The sequence below is a fragment of the Clupea harengus genome, unplaced genomic scaffold (genome assembly GCF_900700415.2).
Source record: "Clupea harengus unplaced genomic scaffold, Ch_v2.0.2, whole genome shotgun sequence".
Classification (NCBI taxonomy): Eukaryota; Metazoa; Chordata; class Actinopteri; order Clupeiformes; family Clupeidae; genus Clupea; species Clupea harengus.
The window spans coordinates 63233-89601 of NW_024879672.1; the positions used below are offsets into that span (position 1 = coordinate 63233).

At 49.6% G+C, this 26369-nt stretch overlaps 58 non-coding genes across 58 annotated transcripts; 24 read left to right on the forward strand and 34 right to left on the reverse strand.

The window, feature by feature from the left end:
• Positions 1-379: 379 nt before the first annotated feature.
• trnay-gua lies at positions 380-465 on the reverse strand. The gene is given in 2 exon segments: positions 380-414; positions 429-465. It is a non-coding gene; the product is annotated as a tRNA-Tyr (tRNA).
• A 112-nt stretch (positions 466-577) lies between these two features.
• On the forward strand, positions 578-669 carry trnar-ucu. The gene is given in 2 exon segments: positions 578-614; positions 634-669. It is a non-coding gene; the product is annotated as a tRNA-Arg (tRNA).
• Positions 670-887: 218 nt separating this feature from the next.
• On the reverse strand, positions 888-959 carry trnaf-gaa. The gene has a single exon. It is a non-coding gene; the product is annotated as a tRNA-Phe (tRNA).
• Positions 960-1060: 101 nt separating this feature from the next.
• trnam-cau lies at positions 1061-1133 on the forward strand. Its single transcript has one exon. It is a non-coding gene; the product is annotated as a tRNA-Met (tRNA).
• Positions 1134-1426: 293 nt separating this feature from the next.
• trnal-cag lies at positions 1427-1507 on the reverse strand. Its single transcript has one exon. It is a non-coding gene; the product is annotated as a tRNA-Leu (tRNA).
• Positions 1508-1781: 274 nt separating this feature from the next.
• On the forward strand, positions 1782-1853 carry trnae-cuc. Its single transcript has one exon. It is a non-coding gene; the product is annotated as a tRNA-Glu (tRNA).
• A 60-nt stretch (positions 1854-1913) lies between these two features.
• trnay-gua lies at positions 1914-2000 on the reverse strand. The gene is given in 2 exon segments: positions 1914-1949; positions 1964-2000. It is a non-coding gene; the product is annotated as a tRNA-Tyr (tRNA).
• Positions 2001-2112: 112 nt separating this feature from the next.
• Positions 2113-2204, forward strand: trnar-ucu. Its single transcript is given in 2 exon segments — positions 2113-2149; positions 2169-2204. It is a non-coding gene; the product is annotated as a tRNA-Arg (tRNA).
• Positions 2205-2423: 219 nt separating this feature from the next.
• trnaf-gaa lies at positions 2424-2493 on the reverse strand. Its single transcript has one exon. It is a non-coding gene; the product is annotated as a tRNA-Phe (tRNA).
• Positions 2494-2591: 98 nt separating this feature from the next.
• On the forward strand, positions 2592-2664 carry trnam-cau. Its single transcript has one exon. It is a non-coding gene; the product is annotated as a tRNA-Met (tRNA).
• A 4055-nt stretch (positions 2665-6719) lies between these two features.
• On the reverse strand, positions 6720-6801 carry trnal-cag. The gene has a single exon. It is a non-coding gene; the product is annotated as a tRNA-Leu (tRNA).
• Positions 6802-7185: 384 nt separating this feature from the next.
• trnay-gua lies at positions 7186-7272 on the reverse strand. Its single transcript is given in 2 exon segments — positions 7186-7221; positions 7236-7272. It is a non-coding gene; the product is annotated as a tRNA-Tyr (tRNA).
• Positions 7273-7384: 112 nt separating this feature from the next.
• Positions 7385-7476, forward strand: trnar-ucu. The gene is given in 2 exon segments: positions 7385-7421; positions 7441-7476. It is a non-coding gene; the product is annotated as a tRNA-Arg (tRNA).
• Positions 7477-7696: 220 nt separating this feature from the next.
• On the reverse strand, positions 7697-7769 carry trnaf-gaa. The gene has a single exon. It is a non-coding gene; the product is annotated as a tRNA-Phe (tRNA).
• Positions 7770-7868: 99 nt separating this feature from the next.
• Positions 7869-7941, forward strand: trnam-cau. The gene has a single exon. It is a non-coding gene; the product is annotated as a tRNA-Met (tRNA).
• Positions 7942-8234: 293 nt separating this feature from the next.
• Positions 8235-8316, reverse strand: trnal-cag. The gene has a single exon. It is a non-coding gene; the product is annotated as a tRNA-Leu (tRNA).
• Positions 8317-8700: 384 nt separating this feature from the next.
• Positions 8701-8787, reverse strand: trnay-gua. The gene is given in 2 exon segments: positions 8701-8736; positions 8751-8787. It is a non-coding gene; the product is annotated as a tRNA-Tyr (tRNA).
• A 112-nt stretch (positions 8788-8899) lies between these two features.
• On the forward strand, positions 8900-8991 carry trnar-ucu. Its single transcript is given in 2 exon segments — positions 8900-8936; positions 8956-8991. It is a non-coding gene; the product is annotated as a tRNA-Arg (tRNA).
• A 220-nt stretch (positions 8992-9211) lies between these two features.
• trnaf-gaa lies at positions 9212-9284 on the reverse strand. The gene has a single exon. It is a non-coding gene; the product is annotated as a tRNA-Phe (tRNA).
• A 99-nt stretch (positions 9285-9383) lies between these two features.
• Positions 9384-9456, forward strand: trnam-cau. The gene has a single exon. It is a non-coding gene; the product is annotated as a tRNA-Met (tRNA).
• Positions 9457-9749: 293 nt separating this feature from the next.
• Positions 9750-9831, reverse strand: trnal-cag. Its single transcript has one exon. It is a non-coding gene; the product is annotated as a tRNA-Leu (tRNA).
• Positions 9832-10215: 384 nt separating this feature from the next.
• trnay-gua lies at positions 10216-10302 on the reverse strand. Its single transcript is given in 2 exon segments — positions 10216-10251; positions 10266-10302. It is a non-coding gene; the product is annotated as a tRNA-Tyr (tRNA).
• Positions 10303-10414: 112 nt separating this feature from the next.
• On the forward strand, positions 10415-10506 carry trnar-ucu. The gene is given in 2 exon segments: positions 10415-10451; positions 10471-10506. It is a non-coding gene; the product is annotated as a tRNA-Arg (tRNA).
• Positions 10507-10726: 220 nt separating this feature from the next.
• On the reverse strand, positions 10727-10799 carry trnaf-gaa. The gene has a single exon. It is a non-coding gene; the product is annotated as a tRNA-Phe (tRNA).
• Positions 10800-10898: 99 nt separating this feature from the next.
• On the forward strand, positions 10899-10971 carry trnam-cau. The gene has a single exon. It is a non-coding gene; the product is annotated as a tRNA-Met (tRNA).
• Positions 10972-11264: 293 nt separating this feature from the next.
• Positions 11265-11346, reverse strand: trnal-cag. The gene has a single exon. It is a non-coding gene; the product is annotated as a tRNA-Leu (tRNA).
• Positions 11347-11730: 384 nt separating this feature from the next.
• On the reverse strand, positions 11731-11817 carry trnay-gua. The gene is given in 2 exon segments: positions 11731-11766; positions 11781-11817. It is a non-coding gene; the product is annotated as a tRNA-Tyr (tRNA).
• Positions 11818-11929: 112 nt separating this feature from the next.
• Positions 11930-12021, forward strand: trnar-ucu. Its single transcript is given in 2 exon segments — positions 11930-11966; positions 11986-12021. It is a non-coding gene; the product is annotated as a tRNA-Arg (tRNA).
• A 220-nt stretch (positions 12022-12241) lies between these two features.
• On the reverse strand, positions 12242-12314 carry trnaf-gaa. The gene has a single exon. It is a non-coding gene; the product is annotated as a tRNA-Phe (tRNA).
• A 99-nt stretch (positions 12315-12413) lies between these two features.
• Positions 12414-12486, forward strand: trnam-cau. The gene has a single exon. It is a non-coding gene; the product is annotated as a tRNA-Met (tRNA).
• A 293-nt stretch (positions 12487-12779) lies between these two features.
• On the reverse strand, positions 12780-12861 carry trnal-cag. Its single transcript has one exon. It is a non-coding gene; the product is annotated as a tRNA-Leu (tRNA).
• A 384-nt stretch (positions 12862-13245) lies between these two features.
• trnay-gua lies at positions 13246-13332 on the reverse strand. The gene is given in 2 exon segments: positions 13246-13281; positions 13296-13332. It is a non-coding gene; the product is annotated as a tRNA-Tyr (tRNA).
• A 112-nt stretch (positions 13333-13444) lies between these two features.
• On the forward strand, positions 13445-13536 carry trnar-ucu. The gene is given in 2 exon segments: positions 13445-13481; positions 13501-13536. It is a non-coding gene; the product is annotated as a tRNA-Arg (tRNA).
• A 220-nt stretch (positions 13537-13756) lies between these two features.
• Positions 13757-13829, reverse strand: trnaf-gaa. The gene has a single exon. It is a non-coding gene; the product is annotated as a tRNA-Phe (tRNA).
• A 99-nt stretch (positions 13830-13928) lies between these two features.
• Positions 13929-14001, forward strand: trnam-cau. Its single transcript has one exon. It is a non-coding gene; the product is annotated as a tRNA-Met (tRNA).
• A 294-nt stretch (positions 14002-14295) lies between these two features.
• Positions 14296-14377, reverse strand: trnal-cag. The gene has a single exon. It is a non-coding gene; the product is annotated as a tRNA-Leu (tRNA).
• A 274-nt stretch (positions 14378-14651) lies between these two features.
• Positions 14652-14723, forward strand: trnae-cuc. Its single transcript has one exon. It is a non-coding gene; the product is annotated as a tRNA-Glu (tRNA).
• A 61-nt stretch (positions 14724-14784) lies between these two features.
• On the reverse strand, positions 14785-14871 carry trnay-gua. The gene is given in 2 exon segments: positions 14785-14820; positions 14835-14871. It is a non-coding gene; the product is annotated as a tRNA-Tyr (tRNA).
• A 112-nt stretch (positions 14872-14983) lies between these two features.
• Positions 14984-15075, forward strand: trnar-ucu. Its single transcript is given in 2 exon segments — positions 14984-15020; positions 15040-15075. It is a non-coding gene; the product is annotated as a tRNA-Arg (tRNA).
• A 220-nt stretch (positions 15076-15295) lies between these two features.
• trnaf-gaa lies at positions 15296-15368 on the reverse strand. The gene has a single exon. It is a non-coding gene; the product is annotated as a tRNA-Phe (tRNA).
• A 99-nt stretch (positions 15369-15467) lies between these two features.
• Positions 15468-15540, forward strand: trnam-cau. Its single transcript has one exon. It is a non-coding gene; the product is annotated as a tRNA-Met (tRNA).
• A 293-nt stretch (positions 15541-15833) lies between these two features.
• Positions 15834-15915, reverse strand: trnal-cag. Its single transcript has one exon. It is a non-coding gene; the product is annotated as a tRNA-Leu (tRNA).
• Positions 15916-16299: 384 nt separating this feature from the next.
• trnay-gua lies at positions 16300-16386 on the reverse strand. Its single transcript is given in 2 exon segments — positions 16300-16335; positions 16350-16386. It is a non-coding gene; the product is annotated as a tRNA-Tyr (tRNA).
• Positions 16387-16498: 112 nt separating this feature from the next.
• trnar-ucu lies at positions 16499-16590 on the forward strand. Its single transcript is given in 2 exon segments — positions 16499-16535; positions 16555-16590. It is a non-coding gene; the product is annotated as a tRNA-Arg (tRNA).
• Positions 16591-16810: 220 nt separating this feature from the next.
• On the reverse strand, positions 16811-16883 carry trnaf-gaa. The gene has a single exon. It is a non-coding gene; the product is annotated as a tRNA-Phe (tRNA).
• Positions 16884-16982: 99 nt separating this feature from the next.
• trnam-cau lies at positions 16983-17055 on the forward strand. Its single transcript has one exon. It is a non-coding gene; the product is annotated as a tRNA-Met (tRNA).
• A 4058-nt stretch (positions 17056-21113) lies between these two features.
• Positions 21114-21196, reverse strand: trnal-caa. The gene has a single exon. It is a non-coding gene; the product is annotated as a tRNA-Leu (tRNA).
• Positions 21197-21578: 382 nt separating this feature from the next.
• trnay-gua lies at positions 21579-21668 on the reverse strand. The gene is given in 2 exon segments: positions 21579-21615; positions 21630-21668. It is a non-coding gene; the product is annotated as a tRNA-Tyr (tRNA).
• Positions 21669-22091: 423 nt separating this feature from the next.
• On the reverse strand, positions 22092-22167 carry trnaf-gaa. Its single transcript has one exon. It is a non-coding gene; the product is annotated as a tRNA-Phe (tRNA).
• Positions 22168-22266: 99 nt separating this feature from the next.
• Positions 22267-22339, forward strand: trnam-cau. Its single transcript has one exon. It is a non-coding gene; the product is annotated as a tRNA-Met (tRNA).
• A 294-nt stretch (positions 22340-22633) lies between these two features.
• Positions 22634-22716, reverse strand: trnal-cag. The gene has a single exon. It is a non-coding gene; the product is annotated as a tRNA-Leu (tRNA).
• Positions 22717-23121: 405 nt separating this feature from the next.
• Positions 23122-23208, reverse strand: trnay-gua. The gene is given in 2 exon segments: positions 23122-23157; positions 23172-23208. It is a non-coding gene; the product is annotated as a tRNA-Tyr (tRNA).
• Positions 23209-23319: 111 nt separating this feature from the next.
• On the forward strand, positions 23320-23411 carry trnar-ucu. Its single transcript is given in 2 exon segments — positions 23320-23356; positions 23376-23411. It is a non-coding gene; the product is annotated as a tRNA-Arg (tRNA).
• A 1261-nt stretch (positions 23412-24672) lies between these two features.
• On the reverse strand, positions 24673-24760 carry trnay-gua. Its single transcript is given in 2 exon segments — positions 24673-24709; positions 24724-24760. It is a non-coding gene; the product is annotated as a tRNA-Tyr (tRNA).
• Positions 24761-25184: 424 nt separating this feature from the next.
• trnaf-gaa lies at positions 25185-25259 on the reverse strand. The gene has a single exon. It is a non-coding gene; the product is annotated as a tRNA-Phe (tRNA).
• Positions 25260-25358: 99 nt separating this feature from the next.
• Positions 25359-25431, forward strand: trnam-cau. Its single transcript has one exon. It is a non-coding gene; the product is annotated as a tRNA-Met (tRNA).
• A 294-nt stretch (positions 25432-25725) lies between these two features.
• On the reverse strand, positions 25726-25807 carry trnal-cag. The gene has a single exon. It is a non-coding gene; the product is annotated as a tRNA-Leu (tRNA).
• A 374-nt stretch (positions 25808-26181) lies between these two features.
• On the forward strand, positions 26182-26253 carry trnaq-cug. The gene has a single exon. It is a non-coding gene; the product is annotated as a tRNA-Gln (tRNA).
• Positions 26254-26369: the final 116 nt, after the last annotated feature.

The following is a 26369-nucleotide window of genomic DNA, read 5'->3' on the forward strand; positions in this document are numbered from 1 at the left end:
CTTGAAGAGCACACCTTGAGAGGGCGCCCACAATAACTGGCTTATATCGGTCCCGCTGCAGAATTCGCCCGCCCTCTGAGGCCCCACGGAATGCTCTCAGTGAGACGAGTGCACTGGCGCTGGGAATGGACTTTCTATCTCCAAGCAGTCCAAAGTTATGCAAGTTTAAAGTATGACGTGCTGCGTGGTCCAAAGACGTGCTGATCTGCCTTTGCGACCACCCAAAAACCTCACGTGCAGTCTTCCGCTCTTCCCAAGAACCCCCTCATCTTCCCTGGTAGTCTAGTGGTTCGATTCGGGTTCGATTCCCGGTCAGGGAAGTAGGCTTTGGCCACCATTGGCCTTAACATGGCTAGAAAGACCGGCAAAAGGCAACTCTTCCTTCGAGCCGGAGTTGAACAGCGACCTAAGGATGTCTGTCTATTCAACTACAGTCCTCCGCTCTACCAACTGAGCTATCGAAGGTTGTTTTGGAGGTGAGGGCCACGGAACGTGGTGAAAGCAATGGATGTCTACGAGAATTAGGGAAAAGATACGTTTGAGTGGATGTAGTAGCGTATAAAAGGTGGCGGAAATGGGTTCTGTGGCGCAATGGATAGCGCATTGGACTTCTAGTGAGCAATGGAAGAAGCCATTCAAAGGTTGTGGGTTCGAGTCCCACCAGAATCGTGTGCTTTTAAGGATGCTGAGGTACAGCGTGGTGCCAATACGTGCTGCTCTGCCCTTGCCACGACCCAAAAAGGGCTTTATCCTTACTCCTCGTACAGTGACCCAAACCTGCCAAATGAGGCCTCGCATCATGTGGACGTGTTGAGTCCTTTGAGGAAATACTGACTGGCTCCTTGCAAATGCGTCAGGTGAAACTGCAGCCGAAACTCTTAAAGAGCTGCCGAAACCCGGATCGAACCAGGGACCTTTAGATCTTCAGTCTAACGCTCTCCCAACTGAGCTATTTCGGCTACCGTGAGCCGCCTTTGGTGAGCCAGAGAGACGAGCTCGCAAAAAGCCAACCCCCTGGCTTTTCGTTAGACAGGTAGATAACCTTGTGGTTCCATCTAAAGCCTTGTTAGCGCAGTAGGTAGCGCGTCAGTCTCATAATCTGAAGGTCGTGAGTTCGATCCTCACACGGGGCAAGTTTCCTTTAGCGCAACCAAAAAGCAACACTTCGCCTTTTACGTCCCAAAATGTTCGACTGTACGACGTGGCGATTTGTTCCAACCATCGCTGTTTACCTTGTGGGTAGTAGCATGCTAACATTAGATAGCTGGCTCAGACACCTCGCAAATCTCCTCAGACGTTTTTTTTCAGTTACAATAAGGGGTTATGCGTTTGTTCAGGAGTCTGATCCGGTGCATCGGAAAGGTGGACGTGAACAACATCTTGGAGGAGACAGGCTGTCCTTTGTCTGCCAACACAATAAAGGTCTTGTCAAAGTGGGATTCGAACCCACGCCTCCAGAGAGACTGCGACCTGAACGCAGCGCCTTAGACCGCTCGGCCATCCTGACTGCTTGAAGAGCACACCTTGAGAGGGCGCCCACAATAACTGGCTTATATCGGTCCCGCTGCAGAATTCGCCCGCCCTCTGAGGCCCCACGGAATGCTCTCAGTGAGACGAGTGCACTGGCGCTGGAATGGACTTTCTATCTCCAAGCAGTCCAAAGTTATGCAAGTTTAAAGTATGACGTGCTGCGTGGTCCAAAGACGTGCTGATCTGCCTTTGCGACACCCCAAAAACCTCACGTGCAGTCTTCCGCTCTTCCCAAGAACACCCCTCATCTCTCCCTGGTAGTCTAGTGGTTAGGATTCGGCGCTCTCACCGCCGCGGCCCGGGTTCGATTCCCGGTCAGGGAAGTAGGCTTTTTGGCCACCATTGGCCTTAACATGGCTAGAAGACCGGCAAAAGGCAACTCTTCCTTCGAGCCGGAGTTGAACCAGCGACCTAAGGATGTCTGTCTATTCAACTACAGTCCTCCGCTCTACCAACTGAGCTATCGAAGGTTGTTTTGGAGGTGAGGGCCACGGAACGTGGTGAAAGCAATGGATGTCTACGAGAATTAGGGAAAAGATACGTTTGAGTGGATGTAGTAGCGTATAAAAGGTGGCGGAAATGGGTTCTGTGGCGCAATGGATAGCGCATTGGACTTCTAGTGAGCAATGGAACAAGCCATTCAAAGGTTGTGGGTTCGAGTCCCACCAGAATCGTGTGCTTTTAAAGGATGCTGAGGTACAGCGTGGTGCCAATACGTGCTGCTCTGCCCCTTGCCACGACCCAAAAGGGCTTTTATCCTTACTCCTCGTACAGTGACCCAAACCTGCCAAAATGAGGCCCTCGCATCATGTGGACGTGTGAGTCCTTGAGGAAATACTGACTGGCTCCTTGCAAATGCGTCAGGTGAAACTGCAGCCGAACTCTTAAAGAGCTGCCGAACCCGGATCGAACAGGGACCTTTAGATCTTCAGTCTAACGCTCTCCCAACTGAGCTATTTCGGCTACCGTGAGCCGCCTTTGGTGAGCAGAGAGACGAGCTCGCAAAAGCCAACCCCCTGGCTTTCGTTAGACAGGTAGATAACCTTGTGGTTCCATCTAAAGCCTTGTTAGCGCAGTAGGTAGCGCGTCAGTCTCATAATCTGAAGGTCGTGAGTTCGATCCTCACACGGGGCAAGTTTCCTTTAGCGCAACCAAAAAGCAACACTTCGCCTTTTACGTCCCAAAATGTTCGACTGTACGACGTGGCGATTGTTCCAACCCATCGCTGTTTACCTTGTGGGTAGTAGCATGCTAACATTAGATAGCTGGCTCAGACACCTCGCAAATCTCCTCAGATGTTTTTTTCAGTTACAATAAGGGGTTTATGCGTGTGCTGTCAGATTGTAACCGGGAAGGGACTTTTGTTTTGAAATACAACTTTTATTGTGAAGCAGGAAGTGGTCCTCATGACAGGAAATACAGGAAGTCAAGTCACTTAAGCACAGGTAGTGTGAGTGTTTGGAAAGCATATGGTGACTGCTAATGGGGGACTTAACCTGCTGGCCACTACCAGGGATGCTACTGGTAAGACAATGTTTGATGTTATCTGGTAATCTATTGCAAAAGTGTGCTTTAGTGTTTGAGTTTTGTGGTAGTTTACATGCACTGTTGTTTGTGTATTTGATGGAGTGCTGTATTTTATGTTTTGTTTCTTGTAAAGGTTTTCAACCTGATAAGACGTGTTGCATTAAAGAAGTATTTGAACTCAAATAAAACAAAGAAGAATGAAGAAACCGTCAGAGTCGTTACCATTTTAACCCTGTTGATGGCCAAGGCCTTTTTCAAGTTTGGGCAGAAGTTAAAAAACCCCTGATAACTTGACAGTTGAAAACCAACCAAACTGCCCACGTTTAGCGGCTGCAAAAGAGACTTCCACCGCTGGAGGACAGAACTGGGAAAGCCTTCAGAAGCAGGGAGAGCCAACCGGTTCGCCAGAGGTAAAAAAGATTCAGCTTCTTGATAGTGTGGAAGAAAAGATTGTGAAAGATCTCCGCTTGTCGACTTACAGCACAGCTGATGATGTCTTCAGAGTGCTGGCAAATAGGTATGGTAACAAATGTGCCATTGCTCTAGAAATTGTTGATGAGCTTGAGAAGATTCAGCCAGTCAGAGGAAATCAGCCGAGAAAAGTAGTAGACCTTATTCAGACCATTGGAAAAGCTCTCGCTGACCTCACAGACCTAGGAAGTACCGGCGCCATCAAAAACCCACTGGTGGTGAGGTCTTTAGAGAGCAAGCTTCCTGAGGGTTTGAAGAAGGACTGGCTGATGTTCATGGTGGATCCCAGCAATGATGTCACTGAAGATAAGCACTTTGACATGCTATTAGCTTTTCTGAAGAAGCAAGAGGAGATCTTCGAGAGGCTAGAGCACCTACAAATCACAGACAAGCCAGAGAGTTCAGACAAAGCAGAAAGGACATTTAACAAAAAATATGCCTCAACTCAAGCCACAAAGGGTGAAGATGCTGAGGATGGATGCATTATCTGTGGGGATGAGAAACATAAGGACAGGATTTTCTTCTGCAAAAAGTTCAGGGCTCTGAAGTTATCAGAAAAGGAAGCTGCTGTGGAAAGGATTGGTGCATGCAGGAGTGCTTAGGGTGTCATGAGTATGATGATGGCTGCAGAGACACTTACCTGTGCAGGAATGTAGACTGCAAAAAGAGAGGCTCCTCAGATCACCACTTCTTTCTCTGTCCAAGAGGGAACAGCAAGAGGCGTGAACTTGAGAAACCTCAAACAGATGACAGAGACAAAAAGAACTTAACTGAGGAACAGAAGAGATTCTTGGGTGAACTTACCCCCGAGTTAGCTGAGAGGTGCCGGAAGGCCTTCACCAATAATTCGTCGAACGTCAGCTGTCCAGCTAAGAACCAGGTGAGCCTCCTCAAAGAAAGTGGATTGAGAGAACTTCCCGTCATTATGATGTTAATGGAAGTGACCGCTAATGCAGGTCAAAAAATCGGAGCCCTGGTGGATCTGGCTTCAGACACCAACTACATTACTCATAAAGCAGCCAAAAGATTGAATCTTAGGAGTGAGAAGATCACACTAATTGTGCATGGAGTGGGTGGAATGGCTACCAAAGTAGCCACAAGAAGATACCTCCTCAGAGTTCGAATCAAAACCTCCAAGGGAACTGAGAGGGCCCATGAACTAATCTGTTATGGGCTGAAGGAGATCGCCAAAGTTCACCGAGCTGTCAAGCCTGAAGAGCTGACGAGATTCTTCCCAGAAGTTGAACCTGAGGAGCTGAGGAGACCTGAGCAGATTGAGTTGCTCATAAGTCACAGAGAAGGGAGACTTGCCCCACAAAGGGTGAAAGTTGTTGGAGATCTCGTCTTGTGGGAGAGCCCTCTTGGAAAGACAGTGGGCGGAGCGCACCCTGATCTGTTTGAGCAAGTAAACATGACGGCACATGAGTCAAAGACACACTTTGCTCGTTCTATGAGAACAGCTGCCATCAAATATGAGGAGATCCCTGCTGAGGTCCCCTTCATGACCAAGACAGTTCACATGCAAGACACCATCGGTGAAGCTAGGCATACAGCTGCAACTCACCGTGACGTCCTTGAGTGCAAGGAGGCGCGAAGGATACTGGAGGAAGACAGCTACACAGATGATGTCCTAACATCCCACAATAATGCAAACAGACTGAGCGAAGTGACCAAGGAGATTGAGGAAATTCTGCAAGCAGGTGGATTTTCTCTGAAGCCATGGGTCCAGTCTACGCAAAGTGGGAGGCAGGAAAGGGGAGTAGCAGACACCACAACGAGGACACCCTCTGAGACGCACAAAACATTTGTCCTGCCAAGTCAGTCAGCTGAGGAAGTGGTAACTGACGCCAGGGACAGCATCAGTAAGCTGCAGAGGAAGGCCTTTTCAGCAGTAATGACAAGAGGTCAAGTGAAGAGATGCCGAGGGGTCACCACCCAGGACCACACCAAAGCTGAAGACTCTGTTGAAAAAAATGATACTGACCCAACCCACCTGATTGTCTGCCCTGATGCATCGGGAACTGATCCAGAAATGAGACAGGGTGAAGTTGTGCTGAGAGTAGCACTTTCAAACTCAGCCTTCAAAAATCTTTTGGAGGTCAATAGATTTAGCTGCTTGTCCAGGCTGGTGAATGTCGTTGCTTGGGTAAGACGGGCTGCTGATAGCTGGCTAGGCCTTAAAAACCAGACTCCAAAGAAATCAAAGTGGGAGGCATCACCCTCAAAAGAAGAGGGGTCATATGAAGTGAAAGATGAGGTGAAGAAGAGAGTGAGGCTGAAGGTGTGGGGTATCGTGTTCAGTTGCATGGCATCCAGAGCCATTCATACTGACATTGTCAGTGACATGTCCGCAGAAGGATTTCACTCCAAACTCTCTCCTGCTGGAGCGAGCTTGAGAGGAGACCCAGGAGACTTCCAGTTTGAGGGTTACCCCTACAAAAGGCTGAGAGTGATCCAGTCGGAGGTGAATAAGTTCTGGAAGAAGTGGTGTCAATTGGCAGGCCCGAATCTCTTTGTAAGGAGCAAGTGGCACGCTCCAGAGAAGAGTGACGTGACCTCCTTGGGTTCTGGCACCAGGAGCTCAAGTGGGAGGTGTGCTGTCAGATTGTAACCGGGAAGGGACTTTTGTTTTGAAAATACAACTTTTATTGTGAAGCAGGAAGTGGTCCTCATGACAGGAAATACAGGAAGTCAAGTCACTTAAGCACAGGTAGTGTGAGTGTTTGGAAAGCATATGGTGACTGCTAATGGGGGACTTAACCTGCTGGCCACTACCAGGGATGCTACTCGTAAGACAATGTTTGATGTTATCTGGTAATCTATTGCAAAAGTGTGCTTTAGTGTTTGAGTTTTGTGGTAGTTTACATGCACTGTTGTTTGTGTATTTGATGGAGTGCTGTATTTTATGTTTTGTTTCTTGTAAAGGTTTTCAACCTGATAAGACGTGTTGCATTAAAGAAGTATTTGAACTCAAATAAAACAAAGAAGAATGAAGAAACCGTCAGAGTCGTTACCATTTTAACCCTGTTGATGGCCAAGGCCTTTTTCAAGTTTGGGCAGAAGTTAAAAAACCCCTGATAACTTGACAATGCGTTTGTTCAGGAGTCTGATCCGGTGCATCGGAAAGGTGGACGTGAACAACATCTTGGAGGAGACAGGCTGTCCTTTGTCTGCCAACACAATAAAGGTCTTGTCAGAAGTGGGATTCGAACCCACGCCTCCAGAGAGACTGCGACCTGAACGCAGCGCCTTAGACCGCTCGGCCATCCTGACTGCTTGAAGAGCACACCTTGAGAGGGCGCCCACAATAACTGGCTTATATCGGTCCCGCTGCAGAACTCGCCCGCCCTCTGAGGCCCCACGGAATGCTCTCAGTGAGACGAGTGCACTGGCGCTGGAATGGACTTTCTATCTCCAAGCAGTCCAAAGTTATGCAAGTTTAAAGTATGACGTGCTGCGTGGTCCAAAGACGTGCTGATCTGCCTTTGCGACCACCCAAAAACCTCACGTGCAGTCTTCCGCTCTTCCCAAGAACACCCCTCATCTCTCCCTGGTAGTCTAGTGGTTCGATTCGGGTTCGATTCCCGGTCAGGGAAGTAGGCTTTTTGGCCACCATTGGCCTTAACATGGCTAGAAAGACCGGCAAAAGGCAACTCTTCCTTCGAGCCGGAGTTGAACCAGCGACCTAAGGATGTCTGTCTATTCAACTACAGTCCTCCGCTCTACCAACTGAGCTATCGAAGGTTGTTTTGGAGGTGAGGGCCACGGAACGTGGTGAAAGCAATGGATGTCTACGAGAATTAGGGAAAAGATACGTTTGAGTGGATGTAGTAGCGTATAAAAGTTGGCGGAAATGGGTTCTGTGGCGCAATGGATAGCGCATTGGACTTCTAGTGAGCAATGGAAGAAGCCATTCAAAGGTTGTGGGTTCGAGTCCCACCAGAATCGTGTGCTTTTAAAGATGCTGAGGTACAGCGTGGTGCCAATACGTGCTGCTCTGCCCTTGCCACGACCCAAAAAGGGCTTTTATCCTTACTCCTCGTACAGTGACCCAAACCTGCCAAAAATGAGGCCGCGCATCATGTGGACGTGTTGAGTCCTTTGAGGAAATACTGACTGGCTCCTTGCAAATGCGTCAGGTGAAACTGCAGCCGAACTCTTAAAGAGCTGCCGAAACCCGGGATCGAACCAGGGACCTTTAGATCTTCAGTCTAACGCTCTCCCAACTGAGCTATTTCGGCTACCGTGAGCCGCCTTTGGTGAGCCAGAGAGACGAGCTCGCAAAAGCCAACCCCCTGGCTTTCGTTAGACAGGTAGATAACCTTGTGGTTCCATCTAAAGCCTTGTTAGCGCAGTAGGTAGCGCGTCAGTCTCATAATCTGAAGGTCGTGAGTTCGATCCTCACACGGGGCAAGTTTCCTTTAGCGCAACCAAAAAGCAACACTTCGCCTTTTACGTCCCAAAATGTTCGACTGTACGACGTGGCGATTGTTCCAACCAATCGCTGTTTACCTTGTGGGTAGTAGCATGCTAACATTAGATAGCTGGCTCAGACACCTCGCAAATCTCCTCAGACGTTTTTTTCAGTTACAATAAGGGGGTTATGCGTTTGTTCAGGAGTCTGATCCGGTGCATCGGAAAGGTGGACGTGAACAACATCTTGGAGGAGACAGGCTGACCTTTGTCTGCCAACACAATAAAGGTCTTGTCAGAAGTGGGATTCGAACCCACGCCTCCAGAGAGACTGCGACCTGAACGCAGCGCCTTAGACCGCTCGGCCATCCTGACTGCTTGAAGAGCACACCTTGAGAGGGCGCCCACAATAACTGGCTTATATCGGTCCCGCTGCAGAATTCGCCCGCCCTCTGAGGCCCCACGGAATGCTCTCAGTGAGACGAGTGCACTGGCGCTGGAATGGACTTTCTATCTCCAAGCAGTCCAAAGTTATGCAAGTTTAAAGTATGACGTGCTGCGTGGTCCAAAGACGTGCTGATCTGCCTTTGCGACCACCCAAAAACCTCACGTGCAGTCTTCCGCTCTTCCCAAGAACACCCCTCATCTCTCCCTGGTAGTCTAGTGGTTCGATTCGGGTTCGATTCCCGGTCAGGGAAGTAGGCTTTTTGGCCACCATTGGCCTTAACATGGCTAGAAAGACCGGCAAAAGGCAACTCTTCCTTCGAGCCGGAGTTGAACCAGCGACCTAAGGATGTCTGTCTATTCAACTACAGTCCTCCGCTCTACCAACTGAGCTATCGAAGGTTGTTTTGGAGGTGAGGGCCACGGAACGTGGTGAAAGCAATGGATGTCTACGAGAATTAGGGAAAAGATACGTTTGAGTGGATGTAGTAGCGTATAAAAGGTGGCGGAAATGGGTTCTGTGGCGCAATGGATAGCGCATTGGACTTCTAGTGAGCAATGGAAGAAGCCATTCAAAGGTTGTGGGTTCGAGTCCCACCAGAATCGTGTGCTTTTAAAGATGCTGAGGTACAGCGTGGTGCCAATACGTGCTGCTCTGCCCTTGCCACGACCCAAAAAGGGCTTTTATCCTTACTCCTCGTACAGTGACCCAAACCTGCCAAAAATGAGGCCGCGCATCATGTGGACGTGTTGAGTCCTTTGAGGAAATACTGACTGGCTCCTTGCAAATGCGTCAGGTGAAACTGCAGCCGAACTCTTAAAGAGCTGCCGAAACCCGGGATCGAACCAGGGACCTTTAGATCTTCAGTCTAACGCTCTCCCAACTGAGCTATTTCGGCTACCGTGAGCCGCCTTTGGTGAGCCAGAGAGACGAGCTCGCAAAAGCCAACCCCCTGGCTTTCGTTAGACAGGTAGATAACCTTGTGGTTCCATCTAAAGCCTTGTTAGCGCAGTAGGTAGCGCGTCAGTCTCATAATCTGAAGGTCGTGAGTTCGATCCTCACACGGGGCAAGTTTCCTTTAGCGCAACCAAAAAGCAACACTTCGCCTTTTACGTCCCAAAATGTTCGACTGTACGACGTGGCGATTGTTCCAACCAATCGCTGTTTACCTTGTGGGTAGTAGCATGCTAACATTAGATAGCTGGCTCAGACACCTCGCAAATCTCCTCAGACGTTTTTTTCAGTTACAATAAGGGGGTTATGCGTTTGTTCAGGAGTCTGATCCGGTGCATCGGAAAGGTGGACGTGAACAACATCTTGGAGGAGACAGGCTGTCCTTTGTCTGCCAACACAATAAAGGTCTTGTCAGAAGTGGGATTCGAACCCACGCCTCCAGAGAGACTGCGACCTGAACGCAGCGCCTTAGACCGCTCGGCCATCCTGACTGCTTGAAGAGCACACCTTGAGAGGGCGCCCACAATAACTGGCTTATATCGGTCCCGCTGCAGAATTCGCCCGCCCTCTGAGGCCCCACGGAATGCTCTCAGTGAGACGAGTGCACTGGCGCTGGAATGGACTTTCTATCTCCAAGCAGTCCAAAGTTATGCAAGTTTAAAGTATGACGTGCTGCGTGGTCCAAAGACGTGCTGATCTGCCTTTGCGACCACCCAAAAACCTCACGTGCAGTCTTCCGCTCTTCCCAAGAACACCCCTCATCTCTCCCTGGTAGTCTAGTGGTTCGATTCGGGTTCGATTCCCGGTCAGGGAAGTAGGCTTTTTGGCCACCATTGGCCTTAACATGGCTAGAAAGACCGGCAAAAGGCAACTCTTCCTTCGAGCCGGAGTTGAACCAGCGACCTAAGGATGTCTGTCTATTCAACTACAGTCCTCCGCTCTACCAACTGAGCTATCGAAGGTTGTTTTGGAGGTGAGGGCCACGGAACGTGGTGAAAGCAATGGATGTCTACGAGAATTAGGGAAAAGATACGTTTGAGTGGATGTAGTAGCGTATAAAAGGTGGCGGAAATGGGTTCTGTGGCGCAATGGATAGCGCATTGGACTTCTAGTGAGCAATGGAAGAAGCCATTCAAAGGTTGTGGGTTCGAGTCCCACCAGAATCGTGTGCTTTTAAGGATGCTGAGGTACAGCGTGGTGCCAATACGTGCTGCTCTGCCCTTGCCACGACCCAAAAAGGGCTTTTATCCTTACTCCTCGTACAGTGACCCAAACCTGCCAAAAATGAGGCCTCGCATCATGTGGACGTGTTGAGTCCTTTGAGGAAATACTGACTGGCTCCTTGCAAATGCGTCAGGTGAAACTGCAGCCGAACTCTTAAAGAGCTGCCGAAACCCGGGATCGAACCAGGGACCTTTAGATCTTCAGTCTAACGCTCTCCCAACTGAGCTATTTCGGCTACCGTGAGCCGCCTTTGGTGAGCCAGAGAGACGAGCTCGCAAAAGCCAACCCCCTGGCTTTCGTTAGACAGGTAGATAACCTTGTGGTTCCATCTAAAGCCTTGTTAGCGCAGTAGGTAGCGCGTCAGTCTCATAATCTGAAGGTCGTGAGTTCGATCCTCACACGGGGCAAGTTTCCTTTAGCGCAACCAAAAAGCAACACTTCGCCTTTTACGTCCCAAAATGTTCGACTGTACGACGTGGCGATTGTTCCAACCAATCGCTGTTTACCTTGTGGGTAGTAGCATGCTAACATTAGATAGCTGGCTCAGACACCTCGCAAATCTCCTCAGACGTTTTTTTCAGTTACAATAAGGGGGTTATGCGTTTGTTCAGGAGTCTGATCCGGTGCATCGGAAAGGTGGACGTGAACAACATCTTGGAGGAGACAGGCTGACCTTTGTCTGCCAACACAATAAAGGTCTTGTCAGAAGTGGGATTCGAACCCACGCCTCCAGAGAGACTGCGACCTGAACGCAGCGCCTTAGACCGCTCGGCCATCCTGACTGCTTGAAGAGCACACCTTGAGAGGGCGCCCACAATAACTGGCTTATATCGGTCCCGCTGCAGAATTCGCCCGCCCTCTGAGGCCCCACGGAATGCTCTCAGTGAGACGAGTGCACTGGCGCTGGAATGGACTTTCTATCTCCAAGCAGTCCAAAGTTATGCAAGTTTAAAGTATGACGTGCTGCGTGGTCCAAAGACGTGCTGATCTGCCTTTGCGACCACCCAAAAACCTCACGTGCAGTCTTCCGCTCTTCCCAAGAACACCCCTCATCTCTCCCTGGTAGTCTAGTGGTTCGATTCGGGTTCGATTCCCGGTCAGGGAAGTAGGCTTTTTGGCCACCATTGGCCTTAACATGGCTAGAAAGACCGGCAAAAGGCAACTCTTCCTTCGAGCCGGAGTTGAACCAGCGACCTAAGGATGTCTGTCTATTCAACTACAGTCCTCCGCTCTACCAACTGAGCTATCGAAGGTTGTTTTGGAGGTGAGGGCCACGGAACGTGGTGAAAGCAATGGATGTCTACGAGAATTAGGGAAAAGATACGTTTGAGTGGATGTAGTAGCGTATAAAAGGTGGCGGAAATGGGTTCTGTGGCGCAATGGATAGCGCATTGGACTTCTAGTGAGCAATGGAAGAAGCCATTCAAAGGTTGTGGGTTCGAGTCCCACCAGAATCGTGTGCTTTTAAAGATGCTGAGGTACAGCGTGGTGCCAATACGTGCTGCTCTGCCCTTGCCACGACCCAAAAAGGGCTTTTATCCTTACTCCTCGTACAGTGACCCAAACCTGCCAAAAATGAGGCCGCGCATCATGTGGACGTGTTGAGTCCTTTGAGGAAATACTGACTGGCTCCTTGCAAATGCGTCAGGTGAAACTGCAGCCGAACTCTTAAAGAGCTGCCGAAACCCGGGATCGAACCAGGGACCTTTAGATCTTCAGTCTAACGCTCTCCCAACTGAGCTATTTCGGCTACCGTGAGCCGCCTTTGGTGAGCCAGAGAGACGAGCTCGCAAAAGCCAACCCCCTGGCTTTCGTTAGACAGGTAGATAACCTTGTGGTTCCATCTAAAGCCTTGTTAGCGCAGTAGGTAGCGCGTCAGTCTCATAATCTGAAGGTCGTGAGTTCGATCCTCACACGGGGCAAGTTTCCTTTAGCGCAACCAAAAAGCAACACTTCGCCTTTTACGTCCCAAAATGTTCGACTGTACGACGTGGCGATTGTTCCAACCAATCGCTGTTTACCTTGTGGGTAGTAGCATGCTAACATTAGATAGCTGGCTCAGACACCTCGCAAATCTCCTCAGACGTTTTTTTCAGTTACAATAAGGGGGTTATGCGTTTGTTCAGGAGTCTGATCCGGTGCATCGGAAAGGTGGACGTGAACAACATCTTGGAGGAGACAGGCTGTCCTTTGTCTGCCAACACAATAAAGGTCTTGTCAGAAGTGGGATTCGAACCCACGCCTCCAGAGAGACTGCGACCTGAACGCAGCGCCTTAGACCGCTCGGCCATCCTGACTGCTTGAAGAGCACACCTTGAGAGGGCGCCCACAATAACTGGCTTATATCGGTCCCGCTGCAGAATTCGCCCGCCCTCTGAGGCCCCACGGAATGCTCTCAGTGAGACGAGTGCACTGGCGCTGGAATGGACTTTCTATCTCCAAGCAGTCCAAAGTTATGCAAGTTTAAAGTATGACGTGCTGCGTGGTCCAAAGACGTGCTGATCTGCCTTTGCGACCACCCAAAAACCTCACGTGCAGTCTTCCGCTCTTCCCAAGAACACCCCTCATCTCTCCCTGGTAGTCTAGTGGTTCGATTCGGGTTCGATTCCCGGTCAGGGAAGTAGGCTTTTTGGCCACCATTGGCCTTAACATGGCTAGAAAGACCGGCAAAAGGCAACTCTTCCTTCGAGCCGGAGTTGAACCAGCGACCTAAGGATGTCTGTCTATTCAACTACAGTCCTCCGCTCTACCAACTGAGCTATCGAAGGTTGTTTTGGAGGTGAGGGCCACGGAACGTGGTGAAAGCAATGGATGTCTACGAGAATTAGGGAAAAGATACGTTTGAGTGGATGTAGTAGCGTATAAAAGGTGGCGGAAATGGGTTCTGTGGCGCAATGGATAGCGCATTGGACTTCTAGTGAGCAATGGAAGAAGCCATTCAAAGGTTGTGGGTTCGAGTCCCACCAGAATCGTGTGCTTTTAAGGATGCTGAGGTACAGCGTGGTGCCAATACGTGCTGCTCTGCCCTTGCCACGACCCAAAAAGGGCTTTTATCCTTACTCCTCGTACAGTGACCCAAACCTGCCAAAAATGAGGCCTCGCATCATGTGGACGTGTTGAGTCCTTTGAGGAAATACTGACTGGCTCCTTGCAAATGCGTCAGGTGAAACTGCAGCCGAACTCTTAAAGAGCTGCCGAAACCCGGGATCGAACCAGGGACCTTTAGATCTTCAGTCTAACGCTCTCCCAACTGAGCTATTTCGGCTACCGTGAGCCGCCTTTGGTGAGCCAGAGAGACGAGCTCGCAAAAGCCAACCCCCTGGCTTTCGTTAGACAGGTAGATAACCTTGTGGTTCCATCTAAAGCCTTGTTAGCGCAGTAGGTAGCGCGTCAGTCTCATAATCTGAAGGTCGTGAGTTCGATCCTCACACGGGGCAAGTTTCCTTTAGCGCAACCAAAAAGCAACACTTCGCCTTTTACGTCCCAAAATGTTCGACTGTACGACGTGGCGATTGTTCCAACCAATCGCTGTTTACCTTGTGGGTAGTAGCATGCTAACATTAGATAGCTGGCTCAGAGACCTCGCAAATCTCCTCAGACGTTTTTTTCAGTTACAATAAGGGGGTTATGCGTTTTGTTCAGGAGTCTGATCCGGTGCATCGGAAAGGTGGACGTGAACAACATCTTGGAGGAGACAGGCTGTCCTTTGTCTGCCAACACAATAAAGGTCTTGTCAGAAGTGGGATTCGAACCCACGCCTCCAGAGAGACTGCGACCTGAACGCAGCGCCTTAGACCGCTCGGCCATCCTGACTGCTTGAAGAGCACACCTTGAGAGGGCGCCCACAATAACTGGCTTATATCGGTCCCGCTGCAGAATTCGACCGCCCTCTGAGGCCCCACGGAATGCTCTCAGTGAGACGAGTGCACTGGCGCTGGAATGGACTTTCTATCTCCAAGCAGTCCAAAGTTATGCAAGTTTAAAGTATGACGTGCTGCGTGGTCCAAAGACGTGCTGATCTGCCTTTGCGACCACCCAAAAACCTCACGTGCAGTCTTCCGCTCTTCCCAAGAACACCCCTCATCTCTCCCTGGTAGTCTAGTGGTTAGGATTCGGCGCTCTCACCGCCGCGGCCCGGGTTCGATTCCCGGTCAGGGAAGTAGGCTTTTTGGCCACCATTGGCCTTAACATGGCTAGAAAGACCGGCAAAAGGCAACTCTTCCTTCGAGCCGGAGTTGAACCAGCGACCTAAGGATGTCTGTCTATTCAACTACAGTCCTCCGCTCTACCAACTGAGCTATCGAAGGTTGTTTTGGAGGTGAGGACCACGGAACGTGGTGAAAGCAATGGATGTCTACGAGAATTAGGGAAAAGATACGTTTGAGTGGATGTAGTAGCGTATAAAAGGTGGCGGAAATGGGTTCTGTGGCGCAATGGATAGCGCATTGGACTTCTAGTGAGCAATGGAAGAAGCCATTCAAAGGTTGTGGGTTCGAGTCCCACCAGAATCGTGTGCTTTTAAAGATGCTGAGGTACAGCGTGGTGCCAATACGTGCTGCTCTGCCCTTGCCACGACCCAAAAAGGGCTTTTATCCTTACTCCTCGTACAGTGACCCAAACCTGCCAAAAATGAGGCCTCGCATCATGTGGACGTGTTGAGTCCTTTGAGGAAATACTGACTGGCTCCTTGCAAATGCGTCAGGTGAAACTGCAGCCGAACTCTTAAAGAGCTGCCGAAACCCGGGATCGAACCAGGGACCTTTAGATCTTCAGTCTAACGCTCTCCCAACTGAGCTATTTCGGCTACCGTGAGCCGCCTTTGGTGAGCCAGAGAGACGAGCTCGCAAAAGCCAACCCCCTGGCTTTCGTTAGACAGGTAGATAACCTTGTGGTTCCATCTAAAGCCTTGTTAGCGCAGTAGGTAGCGCGTCAGTCTCATAATCTGAAGGTCGTGAGTTCGATCCTCACACGGGGCAAGTTTCCTTTAGCGCAACCAAAAAGCAACACTTCGCCTTTTACGTCCCAAAATGTTCGACTGTACGACGTGGCGATTGTTCCAACCCATCGCTGTTTACCTTGTGGGTAGTAGCATGCTAACATTAGATAGCTGGCTCAGACACCTCGCAAATCTCCTCAGATGTTTTTTTCAGTTACAATAAGGGGTTTATGCGTTTGTTCAGGAGTCTGATCCGGTGCATCGGAAAGGTGGACGTGAACAACATCTTGGAGGAGACAGGCTGTCCTTTGTCTGCCAACACAATAAAGGTCTTGTCAGAAGTGGGATTCGAACCCACGCCTCCAGATAGACTGCGAACTGAACGCAGCGCCTTAGACCGCTCGGCCATCCTGACTGCTTGAAGAGCACACCTTGAGAGGGCGCCCACAATAACTGGCTTATATCGGTCCCGCTGCAGAACTCGCCCGCCCTCTGAGGCCCCACGGAATGCTCTCAGTGAGACGAGTGCACTGGCGCTGGAATGGACTTTCTATCTCCAAGCAGTCCAAAGTTATGCAAGTTTAAAGTATGACGTGCTGCGTGGTCCAAAGACGTGCTGATCTGCCTTTGCGACCACCCAAAAACCTCACGTGCAGTCTTCCGCTCTTCCCAAGAACACCCCTCATCTCTCCCTGGTAGTCTAGTGGTTCGATTCGGGTTCGATTCCCGGTCAGGGAAGTAGGCTTTTTGGCCACCATTGGCCTTAACATGGCTAGAAAGACCGGCAAAAGGCAACTCTTCCTTCGAGCCGGAGTTGAACCAGCGACCTAAGGATGTCTGTCTATTCAACTACAGTCCTCCGCTCTACCAACTGAGCTATCGAAGGTTGTTTTGGAGGTGAGGGCCACGGAACGTGGTGAAAGCAATGGATGTCTACGAGAATTAGGGAAAAGATACGTTTGAGTGGATGTAGTAGCGTATAAAAGGTGGCGGAAATGGGTTCTGTGGCGCAATGGATAGCGCATTGGACTTCTAGTGAGCAATGGAAGAAGCCATTCAAAGGTTGTGGGTTCGAGTCCCACCAGAATCGTGTGCTTTTAAGGATGCTGAGGTACAGCGTGGTGCCAATACGTGCTGCTCTGCCCTTGCCACGACCCAAAAAGGGCTTTTATCCTTACTCCTCGTACAGTGACCCAAACCTGCCAAAAATGAGGCCTCGCATCATGTGGACGTGTTGAGTCCTTTGAGGAAATACTGACTGGCTCCTTGCAAATGCGTCAGGTGAAACTGCAGCCGAACTCTTAAAGAGCTGCCGAAACCCGGGATCGAACCAGGGACCTTTAGATCTTCAGTCTAACGCTCTACCAACTGAGCTATTTCGGCTACCGTGAGCCGCCTTTGGTGAGCCAGAGAGACGAGCTCGCAAAAGCCAACCCCCTGGCTTTCGTTAGACAGGTAGATAACCTTGTGGTTCCATCTAAAGCCTTGTTAGCGCAGTAGGTAGCGCGTCAGTCTCATAATCTGAAGGTCGTGAGTTCGATCCTCACACGGGGCAAGTTTCCTTTAGCGCAACCAAAAAGCAACACTTCGCCTTTTACGTCCCAAAATGTTCGACTGTACGACGTGGCGATTGTTCCAACCCATCGCTGTTTACCTTGTGGGTAGTAGCATGCTAACATTAGATAGCTGGCTCAGACACCTCGCAAATCTCCTTAGATGTTTTTTTCAGTTACAATAAGGGGTTTATGCGTGTGCTGTCAGATTGTAACCGGGAAGGGACTTTTGTTTTGAAAATACAACTTTTATTGTGAAGCAGGAAGTGGTCCTCATGACAGGAAATACAGGAAGTCAAGTCACTTAAGCACAGGTAGTGTGAGTGTTTGGAAAGCATATGGTGACTGCTAATGGGGGACTTAACCTGCTGGCCACTACCAGGGATGCTACTGGTAAGACAATGTTTGATGTTATCTGGTAATCTATTGCAAAAGTGTGCTTTAGTGTTTGAGTTTTGTGGTAGTTTACATGCACTGTTGTTTGTGTATTTGATGGAGTGCTGTATTTTATGTTTTGTTTCTTGTAAAGGTTTTCAACCTGATAAGACGTGTTGCATTAAAGAAGTATTTGAACTCAAATAAAACAAAGAAGAATGAAGAAACCGTCAGAGTCGTTACCATTTTAACCCTGTTGATGGCCAAGGCCTTTTTCAAGTTTGGGCAGAAGTTAAAAAACCCCTGATAACTTGACAGTTGAAAACCAACCAAACTGCCCACGTTTAGCGGCTGCAAAAGAGACTTCCACCGCTGGAGGACAGACTGGGAAAGCCTTCAGAAGCAGGGAGAGCCAACCGGTTCGCCAGAGGTAAAAAAGATTCAGCTTCTTGATAGTGTGGAAGAAAAGATTGTGAAAGATCTCCGCTTGTCGACTTACAGCACAGCTGATGATGTCTTCAGAGTGCTGGCAAATAGGTATGGTAACAAATGTGCCATTGCTCTAGAAATTGTTGATGAGTTGAGAAGATTCAGCCAGTCAGAGGAAATCAGCCGAGAAAAGTAGTAGACCTTATTCAGACCATTGGAAAAGCTCTCGCTGACCTCACAGACCTAGGAAGTACCGGCGCCATCAAAAAACCCACTGGTGGTGAGGTCTTTAGAGAGCAAGCTTCCTGAGGGTTTGAAGAAGGACTGGCTGATGTTCATGGTGGATCCCAGCAATGATGTCACTGAAGATAAGCACTTTGACATGCTATTAGCTTTTCTGAAGAAGCAAGAGGAGATCTTCGAGAGGCTAGAGCACCTACAAATCACAGACAAGCCAGAGAGTTCAGACAAAGCAGAAAGGACATTTAACAAAAAATATGCCTCAACTCAAGCCACAAAGGGTGAAGATGCTGAGGATGGATGCATTATCTGTGGGGATGAGAAACATAAGGACAGGATTTTCTTCTGCAAAAAGTTCAGGGCTCTGAAGTTATCAGAAAAGGAAGCTGCTGTGGAAAGGATTGGTGCATGCAGGGAGTGCTTAGGGTGTCATGAGTATGATGATGGCTGCAGAGACACTTACCTGTGCAGGAATGTAGACTGCAAAAAGAGAGGCTCCTCAGATCACCACTTCTTTCTCTGTCCAAGAGGGAACAGCAAGAGGCGTGAACTTGAGAAACCTCAAACAGATGACAGAGACAAAAAGAACTTAACTGAGGAACAGAAGAGATTCTTGGGTGAACTTACCCCCGAGTTAGCTGAGAGGTGCCGGAAGGCCTTCACCAATAATTCGTCGAACGTCAGCTGTCCAGCTAAGAACCAGGTGAGCCTCCTCAAAGAAAGTGGATTGAGAGAACTTCCCGTCATTATGATGTTAATGGAAGTGACCGCTAATGCAGGTCAAAAAATCGGAGCCCTGGTGGATCTGGCTTCAGACACCAACTACATTACTCATAAAGCAGCCAAAAGATTGAATCTTAGGAGTGAGAAGATCACACTAATTGTGCATGGAGTGGGTGGAATGGCTACCAAAGTAGCCACAAGAAGATACCTCCTCAGAGTTCGAATCAAAACCTCCAAGGGAACTGAGAGGGCCCATGAACTAATCTGTTATGGGCTGAAGGAGATCGCCAAAGTTCACCGAGCTGTCAAGCCTGAAGAGCTGACGAGATTCTTCCCAGAAGTTGAACCTGAGGAGCTGAGGAGACCTGAGCAGATTGAGTTGCTCATAAGTCACAGAGAAGGGAGACTTGCCCCACAAAGGGTGAAAGTTGTTGGAGATCTCGTCTTGTGGGAGAGCCCTCTTGGAAAGACAGTGGGCGGAGCGCACCCTGATCTGTTTGAGCAAGTAAACATGACGGCACATGAGTCAAAGACACACTTTGCTCGTTCTATGAGAACAGCTGCCATCAAATATGAGGAGATCCCTGCTGAGGTCCCCTTCATGACCAAGACAGTTCACATGCAAGACACCATCGGTGAAGCTAGGCATACAGCTGCAACTCACCGTGACGTCCTTGAGTGCAAGGAGGCGCGAAGGATACTGGAGGAAGACAGCTACACAGATGATGTCCTAACATCCCACAATAATGCAAACAGACTGAGCGAAGTGACCAAGGAGATTGAGGAAATTCTGCAAGCAGGTGGATTTTCTCTGAAGCCATGGGTCCAGTCTACGCAAAGTGGGAGGCAGGAAAGGGGAGTAGCAGACACCACAACGAGGACACCCTCTGAGACGCACAAAACATTTGTCCTGCCAAGTCAGTCAGCTGAGGAAGTGGTAACTGACGCCAGGGACAGCATCAGTAAGCTGCAGAGGAAGGCCTTTTCAGCAGTAATGACAAGAGGTCAAGTGAAGAGATGCCGAGGGGTCACCACCCAGGACCACACCAAAGCTGAAGACTCTGTTGAAAAAAATGATACTGACCCAACCCACCTGATTGTCTGCCCTGATGCATCGGGAACTGATCCAGAAATGAGACAGGGTGAAGTTGTGCTGAGAGTAGCACTTTCAAACTCAGCCTTCAAAAATCTTTTGGAGGTCAATAGATTTAGCTGCTTGTCCAGGCTGGTGAATGTCGTTGCTTGGGTAAGACGGGCTGCTGATAGCTGGCTAGGCCTTAAAAACCAGACTCCAAAGAAATCAAAGTGGGAGGCATCACCCTCAAAAGAAGAGGGGTCATATGAAGTGAAAGATGAGGTGAAGAAGAGAGTGAGGCTGAAGGTGTGGGGTATCGTGTTCAGTTGCATGGCATCCAGAGCCATTCATACTGACATTGTCAGTGACATGTCCGCAGAAGGATTTCACTCCAAACTCTCTCCTGCTGGGGCGAGCTTGAGAGGAGACCCAGGAGACTTCCAGTTTGAGGGTTACCCCTACAAAAGGCTGAGAGTGATCCAGTCGGAGGTGAATAAGTTCTGGAAGAAGTGGTGTCAATTGGCAGGCCCGAATCTCTTTGTAAGGAGCAAGTGGCACGCTCCAGAGAAGAGTGACGTGACCTCCTTGGGTTCTGGCACCAGGAGCTCAAGTGGGAGGTGTGCTGTCAGATTGTAACCGGGAAGGGACTTTTGTTTTGAAAATACAACTTTTATTGTGAAGCAGGAAGTGGTCCTCATGACAGGAAATACAGGAAGTCAAGTCACTTAAGCACAGGTAGTGTGAGTGTTTGGAAAGCATATGGTGACTGCTAATGGGGGACTTAACCTTGCTGGCCACTACCAGGGATGCTACTGGTAAGACAATGTTTGATGTTATCTGGTAATCTATTGCAAAAGTGTGCTTTAGTGTTTGAGTTTTGTGGTAGTTTACATGCACTGTTGTTTGTGTATTTGATGGAGTGCTGTATTTTATGTTTTGTTTCTTGTAAAGGTTTTCAACCTGATAAGACGTGTTGCATTAAAGAAGTATTTGAACTCAAATAAAACAAAGAAGAATGAAGAAACCGTCAGAGTCGTTACCATTTTAACCCTGTTGATGGCCAAGGCCTTTTTCAAGTTTGGGCAGAAGTTAAAAAACCCCTGATAACTTGACAATGCGTTTGTTCAGGGAGTCTGATCCGGTGCATCGGAAAGGTGGACGTGAACAACATCTTGGAGGAGACAGGCTGTCCTTTGTCTGCCAACACAATAAAGGTCTTGTCAGAAGTGGGATTCGAACCCACGCCTCCAGAGAGACTGCGACCTTGAACGCAGCGCCTTAGACCGCTCGGCCATCCTGACTGCTTGAAGAGCACACCTTGAGAGGGCGCCCACAATAACTGGCTTATATCGGTCCGCTGCAGAACTCGCCCGCCCTCTGAGGCCCCACGGAATGCTCTCAGTGAGACGAGTGCACTTGGCGCTGGAATGGGACTTTCTATCTCCAAGCAGTCCAAAGTTATGCAAGTTTAAAGTATGACGTGCTGCGTGGTCCAAAGACGTGCTGATCTGCCTTTGCGACCACCCAAAAACCTCACGTGCAGTCTTCCGCTCTTCCCAAGAACACCCCTCATCTCTCCCTGGTAGTCTAGTGGTTCGATTCGGGTTCGATTCCCGGTCAGGAAGTAGGCTTTTGGCCACCATGGCCTTAACATGGCTAGAAAGACCCGGCAAAGGCAACTCTTCCTTCGAGCCGGAGTTGAACCAGCGACCTAAGGGATGTCTGTCTATTCAACTACAGTCCCTCCGCTCTACCAACTTGAGCTATCGAAGGTTGTTTTGGAGGTGAGGGCCACGGAACGTGGGTGAAGCAATGGGGATGTTCTACGAGAATTAGGAAAGATACGTGTTGAGTGGATGTAGTAGCGTTATAAAAAGGTGGCGGAAATGGGTTCTGTGGCGCAATGGATAGCGCATTGGACTTCTAGTGAGCAATGGAAGAAGCCATTCAAAGTTGTGGGTTCAATCCCACCAGAATCGTGTGCTTTAAGGATGCGGAGGTACAGCGTGTGCCAATACGTGCTGCTTCTGCCCTTGCCACGACCCAAAAAGGGCTTTATCCTTACTCCTCGTACAGTGACCCAAACCTGCCAAAAATGAGGCCTCGCATCATGTGGACGTTGTTGAGTCCTTGAGGGATAATACTGACTGGCTCCTTGCAAATGCGTCAGGTGAAACTGCAGCCGAACTCTTAAAGAGCTAACGAAACCCGGGATCGAACCAGGGACCTTTAGATCTTCAGTCTAACGCTCTCCCAACTGAGCTATTTCGGCTACCGTGAGCCGCCTTTGGTGAGCCAGAGAGACGAGCTCGCAAAAGCCAACCCCCTGGCTTTCGTTAGACAGGTAGATAACCTTGTGGTTCCATCTAAAGCCTTGTTAGCGCAGTAGGTAGCGCGTCAGTCTCATAATCTGAAGGTCGTGAGTTCGATCCTCACACGGGGCAAGTTTCCTTTAGCGCAACCAAAAAGCAACACTTCGCCTTTTACGTCCCAAAATGTTCGACTGTACGACGTGGCGATTGTTCCAACCAATCGCTGTTTACCTTGTGGGTAGTAGCATGCTAACATTAGATAGCTGGCTCAGACACCTCGCAAATCTCCTCAGACGTTTTTTTCAGTTACAATAAGGGGGTTATGCGTTTGTTCAGGAGTCTGATCCGGTGCATCGGAAAGGTGGACGTGAACAACATCTTGGAGGAGACAGGCTGTCCTTTTGTCTGCCAACACAATAAAGGTCTTGTCAGAAGTGGGATTCGAACCCACGCCTCCAGAGAGACTGCGACCTGAACGCAGCGCCTTAGACCGCTCGGGCCATCCTGACTGCTTGAAGAGCACACCTTGAGAGGGCCGCCCACAATAACTGGCTTATACGGTACGCCGCTGCAGAATTCGCCCGCCTCTGAGGCCCCACGGAATGCTCTCAGTGAGACGAGTGCACTGGCGCTGGAATGGACTTTCTATCTCCAAGCAGTCCAAAGTTATGCAAGTTTAAAGTATGACGTGCTGCTGGTCCAAAGACGTGCTGATCTGCCTTTGCGACCACCTCAAAACCTCACGTGCAGTCCTTCCGCTCTTCCCAAGAACACCCCTCATCTCTCCCTGGTAGTCTAGTGGTTAGGATTCGGCGCTCTCACCGCCGGCGGCCCGGGTCATTCCCGGTCAGGAAGTAGGCTTTTTGGCCACCATTGCCTTAACATGGCTAGAAAGACCGGCAAAAGGCAACTCTTCCTTCGAGCCGGAGTTGAACCAGCGACCTAAGGATGTCTGTCTATTCAACTACAGTCCTCCGCTCTACCAACTGAGCTATCGAAGGTTGTTTTGGAGGTGAGGGCCACGGAACGTGGTGAAAGCAATGGATGTCTACGAGAATTAGGGAAAAGATACGTTTGAGTGGATGTAGTAGCGTATAAAAGTGGCGGAAATGGGTTCTGTGGCGCAATGGATAGCGCATTGGACTTCTAGTGAGCAATGGAAGAAGCCATTCAAAGGTTGTGGGTTCGAGTCCCACCAGAATCGTGTGCTTTTAAAGATGCTGAGGTACAGCGTGGTGCCAATACGTGCTGCTCTGCCCTTGCCACGACCCAAAAAGGGCTTTTATCCTTACTCCTCGTACAGTGACCCAAACCTGCCAAAAATGAGGCCCGCATCATGTGGACGTGTTGAGTCCTTTGAGGAAATACTGACTGGCTCCTTGCAAATGCGTCAGGTGAAACTGCAGCCGAACTCTTAAAGAGCTGCCGAAAACGCCGGGATCGAAACCAGGGGACCTTTTAGATCTTCAGTCTAACGCTCTCCCAACTGAGGCTATTTCGGCTACCGTGGAGCCGCCTTTGGTGAGCCAGAGAGACGACTCGCAAAAGCCAACCCCCCTGGGCTTTCGTTAGACAGGTAGATAACCTTGTGGTTCCATCTAAAGCCTTGTTAGCGCAGTAGGGTAGCGCGTCAGTCTCATAATTGAAGTCGTGAGTTCGATCCTCACACGGGCAAAGTTTCCTTTAGCGCAACCAAAAAAGCAACACTTCGCCTTTTTACGTCCCAAAATGTTCGACTGTACGACGTGGCGATTGTTCCAACCCATCGCTTGTTTACCTTGTGGGTAGTAGCATGCTAACATTAGATAGCTGGCTCAGACATCTCGCAAATCTCCTCAACTGTTTTTTTCAGTTACAATAAGGGGTTATGCGTTTGTTCAGGGAGTCTGATCCGGTGCATCGGAAAGGTGGACGTGAAACAACATCTTGGAGGAGACCAGCTGTCTTTGTCTGCCCAACACAATAAAGGTCTTGTCAGAAGTGGGATTCGAACCCCACGCCTCCAGAGAGACTGCGACCTGAACGCAGCGCCTTAGACCGCTCTTGCCATCCTGAACTGCTTGAAGAGCAGACCTTGAGAGGGCGCCCACAATAACTGGCTTATATCGGTCCCGCTGCAGAATGCGCCGCCTTCTGAGGGCCCCACGGAAATGCTCTCAGTGAGACGAGTGCACTGGCGCTGGAATGGACTTTCTATCTCCAAGCAGTCCAAAGTTAGGCAAGTTAAAGTATGACGTGCTGCGTGGTCCAAAGACGTGCTGATCTGCCTTTGCGGACCACCCAAAAACCTCACGTGCAGTCTTACCGCTCTTTCCCAAGAACATCCCTCATCTCTCCCTGGTAGTCTAGTGGTTAGGATTCGGCGCTCTCACCGCCGCGGCCCGGTTCGATTCCCGGTCAGGAAGTAGGCTTTTTGGCCACCATTGGCCTTAACATGGCTAGAAAGACCGGCAAAAGGCAACTCTTCCTTCGAGCCGGAGTTTGAACCAGCGACCTAAGGATGTCTGTCTATTCAACTACAGTCCTCCGCTCTAACAACTGAGCTATCGAAGGTTGTTTTGGAGGTGAGGGCCACGGAACGTGGTGAAAGCAATGGATGTCTACGAGAATTAGGGAAAAGATACGTTTGAGTGGATGTAGTAGCGTATAAAAGGTGGCTGGAATGGGTTCTGTGGGGCAATGGATAGCGCATTGGACTTCTAGTGAGCAATGGAAGAAGCCATTCAAAGGTTGTGTGTTCGAGTCCCACCAGAATCGTGTGCTTTTAAGGATGCTGAGGTACAGCGTGGTGCCAATACGTGCTGCTCTGCCCTTGCCACGACCCAAAAAGGGCTTTTATCCTTACTCCTCGTACAGTGACCCAAACCTGCCAAAAATGAGGCCTCGCATCATGTGGACGTGTTGAGTCCTTTGAGGAAATATTGACTGGCTCCTTGCAAATGCGTCAGGTGAAACTGCAGCCGAACTCTTAAAGAGCTGCCGAAACCCGGGATCGAACCATGGACCTTTTAGATCTTCAGTCTAAACGCTCTCCCAACTGAGCTATTTCGGCTACCGTGAGCCGCCTTTGGTGAGCCAGAGAGACGAGCTCGCAAAAGCCAACCCCCTGGCTTTCGTTAGACAGGTAGATAACCTTGTGGTTCCATCTAAAGCCTTGTTAGCGCAGTAGGTAGCGCGTCAGTCTCATAATCTGAAGGTCGTGAGTTCGATCCTCACACGGGGCAAGTTTCCTTTAGCGCAACCAAAAAAGCAACACTTCGCCTTTTACGTCCCAAAATGTTCGACTGTACGACGTGGCGATTGTTCCAACCCATCGCTGTTTACCTTGTGGGTAGTAGCATGCTAACATTAGATAGCTGGCTCAGACACCTCGCAAATCTCCTCAGATGTTTTTTTCAGTTACAATAAGGGGGTTATGCGTTTGTTCAGGAGTCTGATCCGGTGCATCGGAAAGGTGGACGTGAACAACATCTTGGAGGAGACAGGCTGTCCTTTGTCTGCCAACACAATAAAGGTCTTGTCAGAAGTGGGATTCGAACCCACGCCTCCAGAGAGACTGCGACCTGAACGCAGCGCCTTAGACCGCTCGGCCATCCTGACTGCTTGAAGACCACACCTTGAGAGGGCGCTCACAATAACTGGCTTATATCGGTCCCGCTGCAGAATTCGCCCGCCCTATTCAACTACAGTCCTCCGCTCTACCAACTGAGCTATCAAAGGAAAGGCTATTGAAAGCATCGTATTTTTCAGGGTGACGTCATGTCACAACAAAAGTCCTGACGGTTCTATGTTGCATTGGTCAGTTACACCATAGAGTTCTCTCCCTTGTACGTCGCTTTGGACAAAAGCGTCTGCTAAATGACAAAATGTATATGTAACACTGTTAGATCCTTACGTGCAAACTGAGAAGAACAGCAACGGGCAATGCTTTGAAAGCATCGTATTTTTCAGGGCTTGTCACCCCGTAACCTGACGGTTCTATGGTGTAATGGTTAGCACTCTGGACTCTGAGTCCAGCGTTCCGAGTTCAAATCTCGGTAGGACCTAGGATTTTGAGTTAAGTGCGAAATGTGCTCAGTGCTCAACACCACCTTCCAATTTGCATCGACAAGTTCTCTCCCTTGTACGTCGCTTTGGACAAAAGCGTCTGCTAAATGACACT